Source organism: Thunnus albacares, chromosome 23 (assembly GCF_914725855.1).
Source record: "Thunnus albacares chromosome 23, fThuAlb1.1, whole genome shotgun sequence".
Classification (NCBI taxonomy): Eukaryota; Metazoa; Chordata; class Actinopteri; order Scombriformes; family Scombridae; genus Thunnus; species Thunnus albacares.
The window spans coordinates 785001-803867 of record NC_058128.1 but is presented as its reverse complement, the minus strand read 5'-3'; the positions used below and the strand labels follow the sequence as shown (position 1 = coordinate 803867).

General features: G+C 39.9%; 1 long non-coding RNA gene across 1 annotated transcript; it reads left to right on the top strand.

The window, feature by feature from the left end:
- Nucleotides 1-624: 624 nt before the first annotated feature.
- On the top strand, nt 625-2970 carry LOC122975153. Its single transcript, XR_006400577.1, has 2 exons — nt 625-945; nt 1135-2970. It is a non-coding gene; the product is annotated as an uncharacterized LOC122975153 (long non-coding RNA).
- The last annotated feature ends 15897 nt before the right edge of the window (nt 2971-18867 follow it).

The window sequence follows — 18867 nt, the reverse complement described above, 5'->3', positions numbered from 1 at the left end:
CATACAGTTATATACAGTTATATACAGTTACATACAGTTACATACAGTTATATACAGTTACATACAGTTACATACAGTTACATACAGTTATATACAGTTACATACAGTTATACACAGTTACATACAGTTACATACAGTTACATACAGTTATATACAGTTACATACAGTTACATACAGTTACATAGTTACATACAGTTACATACAGTTACATACAGTTACATAGTTACATACAGTTATATACAGTTATACACAGTTACATACAGTTACATACAGTTATATACAGTTACATACAGTTACATAGTTACATACAGTTACATACAGTTACATACAGTTATATACAGTTATACACAGTTACATACAGTTACATACAGTTACATAGTTACATACAGTTACATACAGTTATATACAGTTGCATACAGTTATATACAGTTACATACAGTTATATACAGTTACATACAGTTACATATAGTTATATACAGTTTTATACAGTTATATACGGTTACATACAGTTTTATACGGTTATATACAGTTTTATACAGTTATATACAGTTATATACAGTTACATACAGTTACATACAGTTACATATAGTTATATACAGTTTTATACAGTTTTATACAGTTATATACAGTTTTATACAGTTACATATAGTTATATACAGTTTTATACAGTTATATACAGTTATATACAGTTTTGTATTGTACGGTATGTGCAGCTGTGTATGTTTTATGTTTGCACTGCTGTATGTGATGTATTGTTACAGTCGTTCCATCTGTACTGACATTAATCCTGCCAGCTGAGCCGAGAGCTAATAAAAGAAACTTAATCTTTAAGTTGAAAATGAAAAAACTGCCTGATGCTCACATCTGTTAATCGGTGTGATTTCAGCCAGAAGTCATGTGACGTTGGTGTGGATGTGTGTGTTGGAGGTGATGATGAAATTCCAGGTAACCTCTCTCCTCTCACATTAATCCCGACTCATTTGTCAGCTGACAGCTCTTACCTGGGGATCAGGTGACTGATTCCTCTCAGCTCCGAGCGGTGTTTTCTAATTATCTCCTCTCTCCTCTCCTTCTTCTTCTTCTCCCCTCTGCCCTCCGTCTCTCTGGCCTCCTTTCCCTTCGGCTGGATGACAGAGGGGGGAGGGCAGAGGGAGGAGGAGGATTAATTAAAAATCTCTGCAGCTTCAGGACCCTCAGAGCGACGCTGATCGATGGCGCTCTGTTTTTGTTTATCTGAAGTGACGGCGGGACGAGTGAGACTGAACCTGAGCTGCTGATTCTGTTTAACACACATTTCCATCTCCACATCGAGCCTGCAGACAGCAGCTCACTTTCAGCTGCAGGAGAAAAACTGCATTGATCCAGTTCTGCTCCAGCTAACGTCTGATTGGACGCCTCGAGCTGCAGCAGCAGATTACTGTTCGACCATTCGGCTGGACTTCATTACCTGGAGGACTGTCATGGCTGATTAACCGTGTAAGGGATCAGTTTATAATCTGGTTTCCTGCACATTATGAGACTGTTCCACTGCAACTAAAGACGTTCATCACTGGACATCAAGTATTTGTTTTCTCTAATTAACACCAGTCTGGAGTTACTGGTTTACTCATTATGTGAATGAATTTTAATTGGTTTTGAAAAGACTTTTGGAAGTTTAAAAACAATTTGAATAATCAGATATTATGTGGTGTATGCAAGATATATAATATGATATCGTTTGCAAATATGATGAACTTTGTTCTCAAACTGAGGCCTTTATGAACTCAACTGAAGGATTGCAGAGCTTGCACGTTCAAAATGAGCATCTTGAACACTTAAATTACAGATTTTGTATTGTATTTTAAACAGATGTTGTTCATGTGACATTATAAGATATGCAATTGTAGGTTGATGTAATGTTGTAATATTATGCATTTCTCCAGCATGTATCAATGAACTATTGTGGGTTGGGGAGGGGAGGGAACCCTTTGTTAGCTACAGGGTGATAAATATCTCAAACATCCAGTCCAATAATGGATTTTTCAGCAAACTAATTGAATAAGTATTACTTCAGTAAATGTTCAAGCAATTTCCTAACTGTTAAGTTGAATGGTATCGGTATCGTCTAACAGTTTATTATCATGAATTATGAAGATATGTATTCAATCTGCTCATTTGAGAAAATATACCCAACTTTAATTTATCTTAATTGCCTGAATAATCCCCAGGAACCGTCTGCCTGGTTGTCAATAGTGATTTGACAGATCGTTATTATTATCAGACTTAACTGGAATGTTTCAAAACCGTTGTCCCCGTCTCGTTATAGTGGGATATATTATCTTATTATACTTCGTTATTTTGTGTTGTTATTGTACAGATTGTTACAGATTGTGCGTTCTCAACTAAAGGATACTGAGGACTGACATTAACGATATTGCCTGCTCATATTAAGGGAATTTGCAGAGTGCAGCTCTTGTGAGTACGTTGGGGATCTTGCACGTTCAAATTAAGAACTTTACGAACTCAAATCAAAGGTATGACGGTAATAATTTGAGGATCTTTAAATTAAGAATCTTTAGTGCTCAAATGAAGTGTAAGACGTGATGTTTTAGATCTTGAACACAAACTGAGGATCATTTTTCTCACATCTTGTGCAAACGTCGTAGATTTTATCCACACATATTACAGATGTTGCTCACAGTCATTGTTACTCTGTTCAACACTCAGCTTTGTTTTATTGTCTGTGAATATATTGAGATTTCCCGTCTGACATCTTGTTACTCCTCATATTTATGTCGACAGTCCGGTTTGGGAGCCGCAGCGTAGACGGAGGGAGAAGCAGAGTAAACACAGAGATGTTTACATCCACAAGAGCTCAAACACGCTCGAGTGCTTCTGCGGTCGTCCGACGTAAACACACTCGGCCGTCCTCGTTACATGCAAACACAGATTATTGTCTGTATGTGAGCTGTGAAGTGTTGATTCAGTCGGCGTTTAACAGATCAGAGCATCTGTCAGACCTGCTGATCTCTTAAATTACAGCCACACTGAGACAAAAGACTCAACAACAACCAGAATGAAAATCGAGTAGTTTAAAGTTTCTCACATGAACCTCATGAAGTTTGTCTGCAGACATCAGATCCGTCTCGCTCTGCTCTGCTCGTCTGTTGCATCATTGACAGAAACACATTTCAATTAAGAAGCGTTTGGTCCAATATGAGTGGAAACACTTTGGGACCAACAAACCAAGTTACATCAGAAAAATATGAAGCCGATCACATGATGATGAAAGTTCTGAAGTAAACAAACAGTTTAACAGAAGACGTGAAGATTCGAACGTTCCTGAAAGATGAAAGAAAAACAAAGACAATTTAAAAGAAGGAAGCTTAATACTGGTTATATGTGTGTGTGTGTTTGTTGTTTGTTTGTTTGTTTGTTTGTTTGTTTGTTTGTGTCTGCTTCTCTCTCTGGTCTCTAACGTGTCTTCTTGTCAATCACTTATCCTGCACTTTATATCACATTACACACATTATTGTGTCCAAACCATATTGTCAACAAATCATAATATTCTTGATTTAAATATTATTTATTATATTTATTTATTATATTATTTGTAACTTATGTGAGCAGATTGATTTAATATCTTTTTGCAAACAAGACAATCACAAGATAAAAGCGAGATATCGTCCACAGATGATATTCTTTATATAATGATGTCTTTTGTTTTACTGCTTTAGTCGTTTGTTCTCAAGTTGTTTTTCCTGGAAGGAACCAAACCAGAGTTTGATTTACAATCTGATCAAACTGATCAATAATCATTAATATTTCTAATGCTGCGAGGATTTATATAAGAAATACATCAAATCTCTTTAAAGTCTTTAAACGTCCTGTCGTCATTTTAAATGAGTTGAAACATGATTGGTTGACGTGTTTTTGCGTGTAATTAGTTTTTGTTGATTTAGCGTTAGATCAACGTTTCTAAAGAACATTTAGTGTTACTGCTCTTCATCATCACATCTCCTCTTCCTCTGAACAGATGCAGGAATGATAAATAACTCGTGCAGTAACATCACTGATGAGTTTCTTTCTCTCCTCAAACACCCGCCGACCTGTTTCCTTCAGGAAATCTTCTCTCGTGGTTGTAAATTCCCGCCGTGTGACCTGAAACATCCATCACACTCGTCTTCTGTTTGCACTTTCTTTTTTTTTTTGGATATTGATCTTCAGTAATCGCAGCAAACAGAAGCATTCTTGTCAGTTTAAATATGTTTGACTAACGAGCTCATGAATAATGCAGCAGGACGACCCTGCAGCCCACTTCCTGTCCGCACCGCCGTCCGCCGTGGCCAATTAGAGAGCGGCTGTGGGGATGCAGGACAGTGGTATATGAGTGTGTGTGTGTGTGTGTGTGTGTGTGTGTGCGGCAGTACAAACAGGTGTATCTGTATAAAAAGGTGTTTGAGTGTCTGAAGCAGAGATGAAGGTCAGGATCTCTTCGTCTGACCGACTGAGCCGCCGCCTGCGGCCAAAACAGCCTCATGATGACTGTCAGAGTGTGTGTGTGTGTGTGTGTGTGTGTGTGTGTGTGTCTCTTGACCTCCGTGTTGAGAGGAAGTGTTGATATTCTGTGAAAGACGCAGTGATGCAACAAACAGAGAAATTTCTTCTTTCTTTCTTTTTTCTTTTCCTCACGTCAGATTTTAAATAAACCAAACTAACGAGGATAATTACTGAGGAGACGTGATGCTTTTTAGACACCGAAGAGCCAAATTGTGTTTCTACTTATTTACTTGAAAGAGCTCAGTGAAGTTTTCTGCCTGTAAAACAGAGAAAAAGAAGGAAAAAAATGAGTAAAAACCTCATGAAGCAGCAGCTCGTTCTCCTGAACGTGATCAATAAATCCATTAGTATATTTGTGTGTGTGTGTGTGTGTGTGTGTGTGTGTGAGTGTGTGTGTGTGTGTGTGTGAGTGTGTGAGTGTGTGTGTGTGTGTGTGTGTGTGTGTGTGTGTGTGTTGAAGGTAACACATCATGTGCGCAGCAGCTCTGAGGGTAAATTTCATCCATAATTCATCCTGACGTCTGCAATTATGCCGTTGTGGTAATGTAATAAAAAATAAATTATGTATCCTGGTTCCAGTGGATTTTAATAATTCAGACAAACAAAAGCAGCAAGTCACTGGTGCATTGTGGGTAGCGAGGCTGAGACGGTTTGAAGTTGATTTTTATTCATACAAAAAACGTTTGATAAAACCGCAGGAGATCAAATACCTGCTGTCTGATGGTCAGAGAGGATCAGAGACGAGATGAAACATCCTCCACTGGTTCCAGTGTTCAACTACTAAATTTTTTTTTTTGGGGGGGGGGGGGGGCTCTGGTCCGTGGAACAGCATCTCAGAGCATTTACTACGTGGTCACGAGGAAACTCATACAAACAGATTTGTTCTTAGAGGACCAGTTCCCAGTGTTCCCAGTGTTCCCAGTGTTCCCAGTGTTTCCAGTGTGTTAAACCAGCAGTCAGGTGTCTGTAATCATTCCTCCTGTTCATACTGGATATTAAAAGATCCTTCAAATGTGCTTTCAATGTATTTCATGTGTGTGTGAAGCCATAAACCAGGCAATCCTCTAACTGGAAATGCACACACACATATTTATGTTTGTGAGGACTCTCATTGGTAAAATACATTTCCCACCCTCTAAACATGAACCTAATCTTAAACTTAAAGCTGCTATAATCAATAATTTTATAGTAATGATGGATCAAATGACGACACACCTCACCTCACTCTGCTATTTACTTTTACAGCGAGTTTCAGCTCATTGTTTAGCTGCAACTTTACTGTTTTGCAACTGCGAAAAAATGCATTTAAAAGTCTGTGTGAAGCTTCTATTCAGCTTCAGCAGTCTGAGTTAGTCATATCAAGTGGATATCTGACACATTTACAGTCTTTTTAGCATCAAATTCCCTCTTTGTGTTTCCTCGGACAGTGTTTCCCTGTTGAGCTGCAGGTGGAAGTATAGTAACAAAAAGAGGAACTTTGGCACTAAAAAGACTGTAACGTTGAAAGATATCTACTTGATTTGACTCATTTGGACGCTGAAGCTTCATATTAGCTTCACCATCACTTCCATTGTAAGGTCATTATGAAGGGATCTTCTAATGGTCAGTATGAACAGGAGGAATGATTACAGCAAGAAACACACTGACTGTTGGTTTAAGATGGACTTGATAAACTGTGAACTCGTCCTTTAAAGTCTCAGTAAACAGACGTGAAGCTGAAAAGAAAATAAAACATGTGATTCAGCAAAAAAAAAACAAGCTGACCAATCTGAAGCTTTCAGGCTGTTTTAGTGATAATTATCTTGAAGGCCATCGTAACTTCCTGGATTCAAACTTTCAGCTCAGAGGAGCAGAGACAGGAAGCAGCAACATCTCCAGACCAGCCAGACAGTTTCAAACATAAATCATCTGTTTTCTGTCGACACGACGCTGCGCTGCATAAAACATCTCATCCTCCTCCCACAAAACATCCTGTTTACGCTCCAACTAATCATGTTTTATGGTGCATTTTGTCTTTAATGCAGATTTCACAGCTTTTATTTCAGCCTCCTGCTTCGTTTCCTTGTTGCCGCAGTCCGTCTCCTCCCAGTCCTGCTTTTCAAATCCTGCCGGCCTTCTTCTTCTTCTTCTTTTGCTCCTTTATGACCACGTCTCAAAACAATCTTTTTCTATAGCGAGAGGGGAGGTGCAGCTCTATAAATAGAAAGGTGGAGAATGAAGCTGAAGTGAATATGTGGCTCCCGGGGGAGGAGGATGGGGGAGGAGGGGGGAGGAGAGAAGGGGGGAGGGCAGGGAGGAGAGGACGAGAGGGAGGTGGGGGGAAGGGGGATAGGGGAGGGCAGGGAGGAGGATGGGGAGGAGGATGGGGAGAAGGGGAGAGAGGAGGGGGGGGATGGGAGGAGGATGGGGAGGCGCAGGGAGGAGAGGATGAGAGGGAGGTGGGGGGAAGGAGGATGGGGGAGGATGGGGGAGGAGAGGAAGGGGGGAAGGAGGATGGGGGAGGATGGGGGAGGAGAGGAAGGGGGAGGAGGGGGGAGGAGAGGATGGGGGGGGTGTAACCGTCGGGCCGCTGCAGTAATGAAACACATAAAGCAGATTTGAGGGTTCAGAGATGATTCAGATCAAACTGGACGAGTTTTATAATCTGTGACTCAGAAAGAGTCCAAATGTAAACAAACCAAAACTAAATACAAATAAAATGTTTACAGGAAGCAGCAGTGACAGTAGTACTCACATCCTCTAAATACTTTTATTACAAGTTAAAGTCCTGAGTTGTAAATGTTACTGAAGTATTAAAGAAACAGTGCTGGTTATGCAGAGAGTGTTTTATTATTATATTGTTTGTTTTTATAACTAACAAACAAACATTTTAATGCTGTAGTTCATTAATGTGGAGCATTTTTAGATAATAATAATAATATTTTAATAAAAGTAATAATACACTTTATTTATATATAAAACCTTTGACACAAAGAGAGAATACCACGTTTAAAAAAAGACTGATTTAAACAACAGTTAGAATATTAAACTAAATTATTTTATGTCAAATCTTCATCTGAAAAGTAACTAAAGCTGTCAAATGTAGTGGAAGTATAAAGTAGCATCACATGGAAATACTCTAGTAAAGTATAAGTACCTCAAAACTACTTAAATACAGTATGTGAGTAAATTAGTTACTGTCCATATATATATATATATATATGTATATGTATATGTATATATATATATATATATATATATATATATATATATATATATATATATATATATATATATTAGTGTGAGAACATGTGTCCCAACTTTTAACTGTTTCTGTATATTTGGGATTTTAAAATGTAAAGTATTATTTGACAGTTGCGGCCGTGTGTGCGATATAGAAAAAGAAGAGTGTGATGAAGGTCAGCTGTGTCGGGATGATTGGAGGTAGAGGAGGGGGATGAAGAGGGTCGATCGCCGGGGGGGTGAACAGGTTGAACAGAAGGTCGGTCTGGGTCGTGTACGGTGGGACGACGGGGGACGAGGGGGGAGTCGTGATGAGGCGGAGTATCGAGGAACCCGGGGTCGTGTCTCGATGAACTTTCTGCTTCATCACTGGCGGCTCCTATAGAGGAAGAGGAGGAAGGAGAATCACTTAGATGGACGTATCGACCATAACACGCATGGAAACCAGACACATGAACACGAGATCAAAACACCACAGAAAGCACGAGAGAGACACCTGGATGTGTAGACGCAGGTGAACTTTAGTTATAATAACTTTATTTATCTTCATGTTAAACATGTTTGTTGTTGTAACAGATTAAAGTCAACCTGATGTTGTTGCTGCTGTATTGATCCAAACTATAATATAATATATAATAATATAATATAATCGTTATTTTAAGCATCTTCACTTTTGTCTTGAAGGTGAACACATGACAGCAATTAAAGCTGCAAGCAGGTCGGATCAGATAATTTTGCTTTTTAAAAATGAGGGATATTTCTTACAAGTGTGGTGTGCTTTTATTTTGAAAGTTTGATTGACATGTGTACTGTCAGGTGTGTAGAGACAATAAGTAACTGCAGCTGGACACAGAAAAATACTCATATATTTGAATGGAGAGTGTGAGCGAACCCACACCTTTTTGAACATTTACTGCTTCCACATAGTTTTAGATACAAACTTCATTTGAACTTTAAATGAGTCACGAGACTTTGACCTACAAATCTTGAATTTACATGTTTTTTCTATCTTTTATTGTTTTTGAGATATTAGAGTGTGAGTTTTAAAGTCTTTTCTTGCTCCTCCTGTGATTTTATAATGAGTGTGTATTGCGGAATGTTTCACAGCACTGAGGGAGTGACATCACCAGGAGCAGTTGGAGAGGAGGATTTTAGAGTACGCTTCTTGTGAAATCTCCTCATAAATCCCATGACTTTGGCCAAATCTAACATTAAAAATCATATTTTAGTAGGAAATTTCATGGCGAATCCATTGATACAGGTTTGAAAGTGGTCAGACTTATAGTTTAGACGTCAGAAGCTTCTGTTTGACACACAACTTTTTTCAGCACAGTGTCATAAGTCAACCATTAAAGTTTGAAGCCGATACCATTAACGCCGCGTCTGTTCGGGGGCCAAAATTGGGGCAAAGTCTTATTTTGAAAGGCTAATTGCGGACTTCCTGTTAGGGGTGTCAGTGTATGATTTGTAGGTCTTGATGAGACGAATAATTGAGTTTTGGTTTGATCTCTCTACGACATTCCTACGGGCTGTGGCAGCCATTTTAGTTACATAGGTGGCGCTAGAGAGCACATTTTGGCACTTTGGGGGATAATTTTACATGCTATCAAATTTTTCACCAGACCTGATGTGCGTGCCAAATTTAGTGAGTTTTTGAGCATGTTTAGGGGGTCAAATTTAGGGTTTAAGTGGCATAATAATAAAGAAACAAACAAACAAACAAACACACGCCCTTAGACCTATTGTTTTACAGTAGTCCTCTGCCTTTCTGTTGGGCTCGGTCCCTAAAAAGAAATATAATCTAGAAGAGTAACACACAATAACAACAACAACACATCACAACAGGTTGGACCAGTAAACAACAACCAGTTAAAACAACAAGACAGTGAAACATGGATCATTATTTCCTGAAGCTCATAAGAACATTATATCATATTCAGCAAATATCAGACTGTCGACAACAGTCGGCCAGAAACACTGCTGACAGTCACATGGTCAAACAGTAACTGGGTGTGTTGTTGTCTTGTTGCCACGGTTACGTGTTTCTGCTGACCTCAGCTCCTCCTGCGGTCGTCCACCTGTCACTCCTACCTGCCAGCTCCACACCGCTTCCTGTGACTGATGCATGCTGGGAACGAAATGTCCGTCCAACACACACACACACACACACACACACACAGTCACAGCTCACCATCTGTTGATGGATGGTGCGTCAGAGACAAACTGTTATCAGAGCATACGACACGTTGTGGGAGTTGAGTTGCAGGTTTTTTTTTTGAACAAATGAATTCTTGTGGTTGAAGCAGACGGTTGATACTCAGATATCTGACTGTAATTAAACTCTGATTTATTGACATTTTCTTCCATCAGAGAATCAGATTTGTTAGTTGTTGTATTCTGATATATCTGATTCCTCCGTTGTTGTCCAGAAACTATTAAAAACACATCAGTGAGTCACAATGTTCCTTCATCATGAAGAGTTTGGTCACGTTAGTTTCTGGACAACAACGGAGGAATCAGATATATCAGCTTTGATACACACATTATACTCGTTAGTACATCAGTTTATTGTTGGTTTGGATCCAAACATGAAGACAAATATAGAAAATCAGCAGAGTGATCCTTTAACAACATTCATGTCTGATCAATTTAAAGTCTGATCTTCACTCCACCATTTTAACACGATAAATAAATAAATAAATGAATAAATAAAACTCAAATGAACTGATTTTAATATGTGTTTCATTATGATGATCAGCTGTTTCAAGTCTCAGCAGCTGATTTTCATAACAAACTGAAACCAAAGACTCGTTTAAAAATGACAGAAACACTCTGATGAGTTTGGAAATGTGTCTGTAGTGAAAGATTTTTTTATGACTGAGGTCGGAGTGTGAAACCTTCTCTGGAGGATCTTTTCATGTTCAAGGGTTCTGTTTGTGTCCTCGTGTTGAAAGAAAGAAAACCTTCAAATAAATCAGGAAGGAAACATTCATGTGGTTTGTTTTATTAACTTCTGTCATTTGGTTTTATATCATTATTTTATAAAGCAGCAGATATAAAGAACATTTCATTAACACTGATGAGTCTTTTACCAGCCGGAAGCATCAACATGTTTAATTAAATGAATTAAATTTAAGCTGCAGACCATTTATACATCCTAAAAAAAGATGTTCAATATCCAGCTTTTATTTTCTAAATTAGAAGAAAACATGCCCAGAAAGATTAATAATAATAATTATTATTATTGTTTACACACAACATACTGTAAACAGGCTGGACTTTAATGAATTAAATGACTGATGTGAGTGTCAGGGAGGTTTTGAATGAAGTTTATTAATGTTTATGATTTCTTTACCTTTTATTCTTAAAATACAGATAAAAACAAATTAAAAAGATTTAAATAAAATGAAGTATTAATGTAAAATGAAAAAAAATTAACATCCTACATTTGAACCTGCTGATGTGTGAAATTTGTCATTTCTAAAGAATATTTTTAAAAACTAATAAAATGTTTTTAATCTGTGGTTATTAATATTTTTCTTTCATGAATCTAGAAACCAAAGTTTTACACATTTTATGAAATATTTACTTAACTTTTGAATCATCTCACTGAGTTTTTAAAAACGTGTTTAAATAAAGAAATGTGTTTAAAAAGATGCAAATGTAACTTTGCAGAAGTTTCCTTCTTGTTTTATGAATCTGATGCAGCAGCTTCGTTCAGTCTAAGAGATTAAACTCAGATTAATGGAGGATTATTTAAAGTCAACCGTCTCTAACAAGTTAGGTCCCCGGTCTGACCAAACATCCGCAGACACAAACACACCGGAAACAACTCGACCCACCGACTATAATAGTCTACCACAGCAAGTAACTGGGTGTTTCCCAGGGAGCTACGAGGCAGAGGACCCATGAGGTCCAAACCTAGCATTTCCTTATGGCTCCGGTACCTGGGTCTGTTGGAGCAAGCCAGCCGGTTTCCTAGACTCAGGTTTGTATTTTTGACACACAGTACAGGATTTTACATATTCCGCAACATCTGTCCATATCTTCGGCCAGTATGCAACCTCACGAATCCTTTGCTGGGTCTTATAATGTCCAAAATGTCCACTCAAAGGATTATCGTGCTATGCCTGTAGGACAACTGAACGAAGTCTGTGGTACATAAACCTGCTATATGTCACCCTGGTCAGGATGTTTGGTTTTCCTGTAAACTTTATCCTCCAAGATGATGAAACCAGAGTCTACTTCACCGGCAGGTTTGTCATCCTTGACCAGTGCCTGATAAACCGTCTGGATCACTCAACTGGGCTCTCCAGATATCCAGAGAAGCAGAACATCAACAACAACAACAATAGATACATGACTAGCAGCAACAAACAGCAACAGCTGGAGAAGGACGGAAGGACGCCAACATGTCAGCACGGTTTATGGGGTTTCCTGCAGATGAGAAAGCACAAAGAACTCCGGGGAAAAAGTCAAGTTAGTGACATGCATTGATGGAGGAGGAGGAGAGAGGAGCTCAGTGCATCATGGGAAGTCCCCCAGCAGTCTAGGCCTATAGCAGCATAACTAAGGGCTGATCCAAGGTGAGCCTGGTCGGCCCTAACTATAAGCTTTATCAAAAAGGAAAGTTTGAAGCCTACTCTTAAACATAGAGAGGGTGTCTGCACCCCGGACTGAATCTGGAAGATGGTTCCACAGGAGAGGAGCCTGATAGCTGAAGGCTCTGCCTCCCATTCTACTTTTAAAGACTGTAGGAACCACCAGTAAGCCTGGTCAGGATTTGCTCCTTAACAATCTTCTTTTGCAGGGGCAATCGATAGGAGCGCTGAGTAACCACCACGTCATCTTTTAGTTTAATTTTATGTTTCAGCACCGAGGCGCGGCCTGAAGTGGTGGTACAGACCCGTGGACTGCTGAGCATCAACCCACTGTCTGCAACAGCAGTACGGAGTAGACCGTGTAAGTCATCAGCTTCCGGGAAACACGCTATGTCACGCAGATCATCGTCGAAGGCAGACAGGAGTGGTAACTCAGGTGGCATGATGTTTGATGATGTCACAGCGCTGTGGTTAACGTCTGGTAGGTTCAGGGAAACATCCTGGTTTGGGTTAAAACGATCACTTGATAAGTGGTTTATACTTCCTTGAAGTTAGGTAACCTTCGTCGTCATGGCAACAGTAAACACCACAACGTTACATTATCCATCCATCCCCCAACCCGCCTCCTAATGAGGTCCAATCATCTCATCATGTCATCTTACACTGACGTCATCTTCGTCACTTCTCAGGTCGTCATGACTACGGTCGCCAGGTAGCGTAGCTGGGGGTCGTTTTTAGAGTTACACCGTTGAGTTTCCTGTGAGGACGGCTGGATTATTTTGTTGTAGATTTTCTTCTTCTGATCTGATTTGTTTTCTGACCTCAGAGTTTATTAAAGATCAGCTGCTGAACTCCACCTGCACACCTGTCTGTGTGTGTGTGTGTGTGTGTGTGTCTGTGTGTGTGTGTGTGTGTGTGTGTGTGTCTGTGTGTGTGTGTGTGTGTGTGTGTGTGTGTGTGTGTGTGTGTGTCTGTGTGTGTGTGTGTGTGTGTGTGTGTCTGTGTGTGTGTGTGATGAGTTATTGACTGTGTGCTGCGGCTGTAATGAAGCATCGCTCTGCAGGTTATTGAGCTGAACAGGTGAGTCACACATGAAGCTCCTCACTGATCTTCTTCATGTCTTCATTAATCCATCTTCAAAGTTCCTTTCAAGTTTTCAGCGAGTTTGTTTTGGATTCATTTCGACGTCTACCTCTAATGAAATCTTTGTTTTCTTTCTTGAGGTTTTCATCCAACATCAAACCAAACTTCTTCTTCTTCTTCTTCTTCTTCTCTCTCAGATACTTTAATCTAAACAGAAACGTAAACTTTCACCTGTGATGGTTTCTGATTTCCACGGTGTGATAAACAGACCCGAGGCTGCTGATTAATCTCCGTGACGAGTTAGTTTGTTTTTGTCTCTGAGTGATGAAGATGAGACAGAGGAGGGGGCTCAGACAGCCAATCAGAGCCTGAGGAGCTCACCTGCAGCAGGAAGTCAGTTCAAGTTTAATTCAGGTTAATCTGTTTATATGAAGCTTTGATTCACTGTGACGAATGAATCAGTTAACAGGAAGTTTGTGTCCTGCTGTGAAACATGTTTATCTGCTAAAACTTTTATTAAAACCTTCGTTTGAGGAAGTTAAACTTACGTTGTTATGATGTTATTTAAATGTAATTTTACGTTTTAAACAGCAACTATTGCATTAAATAATAAGATTATAAAACGTACTGAGGTTTGATATTCAGCTCTAGTTATACAAAGATCAGAGTTTGTGTCTCAAGTTTTGCTTCAAGTCATCTTTTTTCGACTTTTTCAGTATTAAAGTGAGACCTCCATCCTCTCTGAACCTGAACCAGAAAAACCTTTGTCAGGGTTTAGTTGTCAGGAGAAACTGCAGGACACATTTGATATAAACGTTCTCCTTCTTACGTTAAAGGGTCCATATTTACTTCCTGTCCTGATGTCGGATGTTAAACGTGGTCAAAGTTTCAAAACTTGAGGTTAATATTTGCCTGCAAGTCAAAAGTCAGGGCTTCAACCTGCTCTGAACGCTTTGTTTGAGATGTTTTTCAGGTTCTTGACGATGAGGTCGGCTGGTCACATGTCCATAAATGTGCATCCATGATCTTTGCTGCTAAGGTGGTTGCTAAGGTGGTTGCTAAGGTGTTTCCATGTGTTGTTCAGCTCCAACATGTACGGATGGATTTGAGAAGTTGACATTTGGAGTAAAGAAGAAGAAAAAGAAGTGAAATCCTGCTACTATAGTTTGTTTACGTAGCCTCCGGAGCCGGAGGAAGCTTCCTGAAGCTGACCAATCAGAACAGAGTGGGCTCATCAGGAGGCGGGGCCTTAAAGAGACAGGAGCTAAAACGGCCTGTTTCAGACAGAGGCTGAACTGAGGGGCTGCATAAAGGACCAGTAGAAGATAAATAAGGAGTTTTTAACTGGAAATCATATAAAGATATTCCAGTAGAGCCCCAGAATATAAATATGTGTCAGCGACCAGGAACAGATAAGTGGACACTGGCTTAAGATCATTTTGTTAAATTTCTGTTTACAAGGTAAAGAATGATCTTTAAATGCTTTAAACAGTTTAAAAAGAAGGAGAAATGACCTCAGACATGAGTGAGTTCATCTGTTGAATATAATCTCAGACGTGATCATAGTAAACCTTCATCTTTGGTGAACCTATCGTCAGAACCTAAGCTCGTAGCATATTAGCTGTGTTGCTAACATCCAGTTTTACTGAAGCTCCTCTGATGGAGAGACATGATGCTAATAAAACTTTGTGTGCTTTATTTTAACTCTTCAATAAACTCTTACTCAACAAAATGGTGTAAAATGGTGAAAAAATACTAAAAAGAGTAACTGACCAGCACTCGCCCAGCTAGCTAGCAGGTTAGCATGTTAGCTACAAATATTTCACCAGCTAGCCCTGTGAGTCGTCACTACGTCACCAAGCTTATTAAACTTTACTAATTCAGTTTTATATTGAATTCTCAGCTCTGTTTAATGATGTCTGCAAGGATTTTATCAGTTGATGCATATTAGCGACACGTTAATGTAATTTTCAGACATTAACAGTCAGTCGGTCTGCTGGAAGAATACAAACAGTCTCAACAACAGGAAGCTTCCCGCTGTGATTCAACCTTCATCCTCAAACAATCATCCAGCATGAAAGTCAGAGCGAACGGGCCGCCGTCATCTGTCCTGAAGGCCACCAGTCAAATGTTTATCTGTCTCAACACTGATGCTCGCGGTTAAATCCTGCACATCTCAATATTGTGGTTTCTCCAGAACTTCTGAAATTAAATTTGGGGATTAGAGGAGGAAATAGGATTATGATGTTATTTCACAGAGAAATCCCCTGAACAGCGAGCTGCCCGACTGTCAATCAGAGCGCGAAGACTAAAGACAAAAAACACAGAGAAATAAACTGCAACTCAGAGCTGAGAGGAAGACGACAGGAGAGGAAGAGGAGGAGGAGGAGGAGGAGGAGGAGGAGGAGGAAGACTACAGAGGAGTTTCATTAGTCTGAAGGTGAATCAGAACAAACAGGTGAAGTCTGTTTACTAACCAGGTGGAAATGATTCTGATTGGATGCAGCAGTGTTGCTCCTGTTGTTTGTTCCTGGATGAGAATAAAAATCGTTAAAGAAACAAAGTAAAAGAAAAGTTTGAAGAGCAGAAATCTAAAACTAATAGAAGATAAAAAGAGATGTTTCTCTCCTTCAGTTTATTCTATCCTGACTTTTTATTATTAATAATATTTAATATCGGAGATGAGAGATTTAACCCGACAATAACAAGTGAAACTCCTCCTCTTCCTCCTCTTCCTCACTGAGAGTAGATGACCTCAGTGTGATTAGCTGACAGGACGACGATCATCTGATCCTGAACCAGGACCGTAAATCAGATCCTGAACCAGGACCGTAAATCAGATCCTGAACCAGGACCGTAAACCTGATCCTGGACCAGGACCGCAAACCTGATCTCTGAACCAGGACCGTAAACCTGATCTCTGAACCAGGGCCGCAAACCTGATCCTGAACCAGGACCGTAAACCTGATCTCTGAACCAGGACCGTAAACCTGATCTCTGAACCAGGACCGTAAACCTGATCCTGAACCAGGACCGTAAACCTGATCCTGAATCAGGACCGCAAACCTGATCCTGAACCAGGACCGCAAACCTGATCCTGAACCAGGACCGTAAATCAGATCCTGAACCAGGACCGCAAACCTGATCCTGAACCAGGACCGTAAATCAGATCCTGAACCAGGACCGTAAACCTGATCCTGGACCAGGACCGCAAACCTGATCTCTGAACCAGGACCGTAAACCTGATCCTGAACCAGGACCGTAAACCTGATCCTGAATCAGGACCGCAAACCTGATCCTGAACCAGGACCGCAAACCTGATCCTGAATCAGGACCGCAAACCTGATCCTGAACCAGGACCGCAAACCTGATCCTGAACCAGGACCGTAAATCAGATCCTGAACCAGGACCGTAAATCAGATCCTGAACCAGGACCGTAAATCAGATCCTGGACCAGGACCGCAAACCTGATCCTGAACCAGGACCGTAAATCAGATCCTGAACCAGGACCGTAAATCAGATCCTGAACCAGGACCGTAAATCAGATCCTGGACCAGGACCGCAAACCTGATCCTGAACCAGGACCGTAAATCAGATCCTGAACCAGGACCGTAAATCAGATCCTGAACCAGGACCGTAAACCTGATCCTGGACCAGGACCGCAAACCTGATCTCTGAACCAGGACCGTAAACCTGATCTCTGAACCAGGGCCGCAAACCTGATCCTGAACCAGGACCGTAAACCTGATCTCTGAACCAGGACCGTAAACCTGATCTCTGAACCAGGACCGTAAACCTAAAGAAGACGGCAGTGTTGTAATTTTATATCTTCAGTGACAGAACGGAGGCAAGATCAGAGGGACCAATCAGAGTGAATGATCAGATGGACCAATCAGAGTGAATGATCAGATGGACCAATCAGAGTGAACGATCAGAGGGACCAATCAGAGTGAACGATCAGAGGGACCAATCAGAGTGAATGATCAGATGGACCAATCAGAGTGAATGATAAGATGGACCAATCAGAGTGAACGATCAGAGGGACCAATCAGAGTGAACGATCAGAGGGACCAATCAGAGGGTTTACAGTAAAATAGGTGGAAACGCTCGCGTCTTATTGGCTGACAGGTCTCTCGGTTCTTCAGTGACGATGATCAGTCTCCTGATTTGTGCAACATGAAGAATAAAATAAAAACAGACGGTGAAGAACTCTTTATTTTATATAATTATATTATTCACCTTGAAATTTTGGATTCTTGTTATTTCAGCAGATATAAAAGGACTGAAGTGCGGATGTTTGAGGGTCATGTGACCTCACAGCGATGGATTTTTAAACGTGTGTAAAGAGGCCACTTCACCACAAACAGCCTCTGTGGACTCGGATTGATCCCGGAGAGGTCAAAGGTCAAAGTTTAAGAGTCAATAAGTAGCTGTGAACAGACTCCACACAGTAAATCAGCCACACGCAGATCAATAAATCAAACCTACCCAGGAAACAATAAAAATCCTTCACATTAAAAGCCTCAGAGCGTCACTGTAAACAAACTGCAGAGTTCATGTTTTATTAATCAGGATGCTTTTTATTCAGGACTTATATTTATTATATATATTTATATTATATTTATTTCATATTCAATCAACCAAACTTTATTAGCAGCTTTCATTCAGAGTCTGAACAATATAAAACGATTTGAGACTCATAAAATAGGTTTTTAAATTTTTAAAAAATGATTTAAAGTGATATAAAAACATTAAATATAAAGAAAACATTGCAGAAGCTTAAAAAAGGAAATTAATTTGATTTAACTTGGTGATTATAGATCATCATGTTATTCATGTCTTTTAAAAGATTATTTCACATATAAGTTTTATGTGTTTACTATTTTATTCTTCTTGTTCTTTTTTTAATGATTGATGATGCAAACAGCAAAGATCCTTCAACAAACCAGCTGGAAACACACTGCAGTCCGTCTACATACTGTAGATCACTTTCAGTCATTGATCTCTTCGCTCAGACTTCCTCCTAAATCACTAAACGAGGATTTAATGCAGCTAATTGGACTGAAGACATGACGTGATGTAACATTTGTCCTGACGGCGGCGCTACAGAGGAAACTAACTAACAGAAACATCATATTTCCATCATGTTTTCCATCGTTTGACCTTTGACCTTTGCTGCGTTCAGCGGGCGGCGTGATGTTTGAGGTGAGATGATGAAATGTGATCCAGGAAGTGGAGACTGATGTGTTTAAGGTTTGTTAAACTCACAACTCAAATGTTTTATCTGTCGTCGTGACGATGACGAGGTAAACGGTCGAATCCGACTCACCTGGTGTTAACGTGCGTCCTGAGTGACCACGTGATCGGATCTCACTTCCCCGCTCTACATGCAAATAAACACCGACGACATTTCGTTCATTAT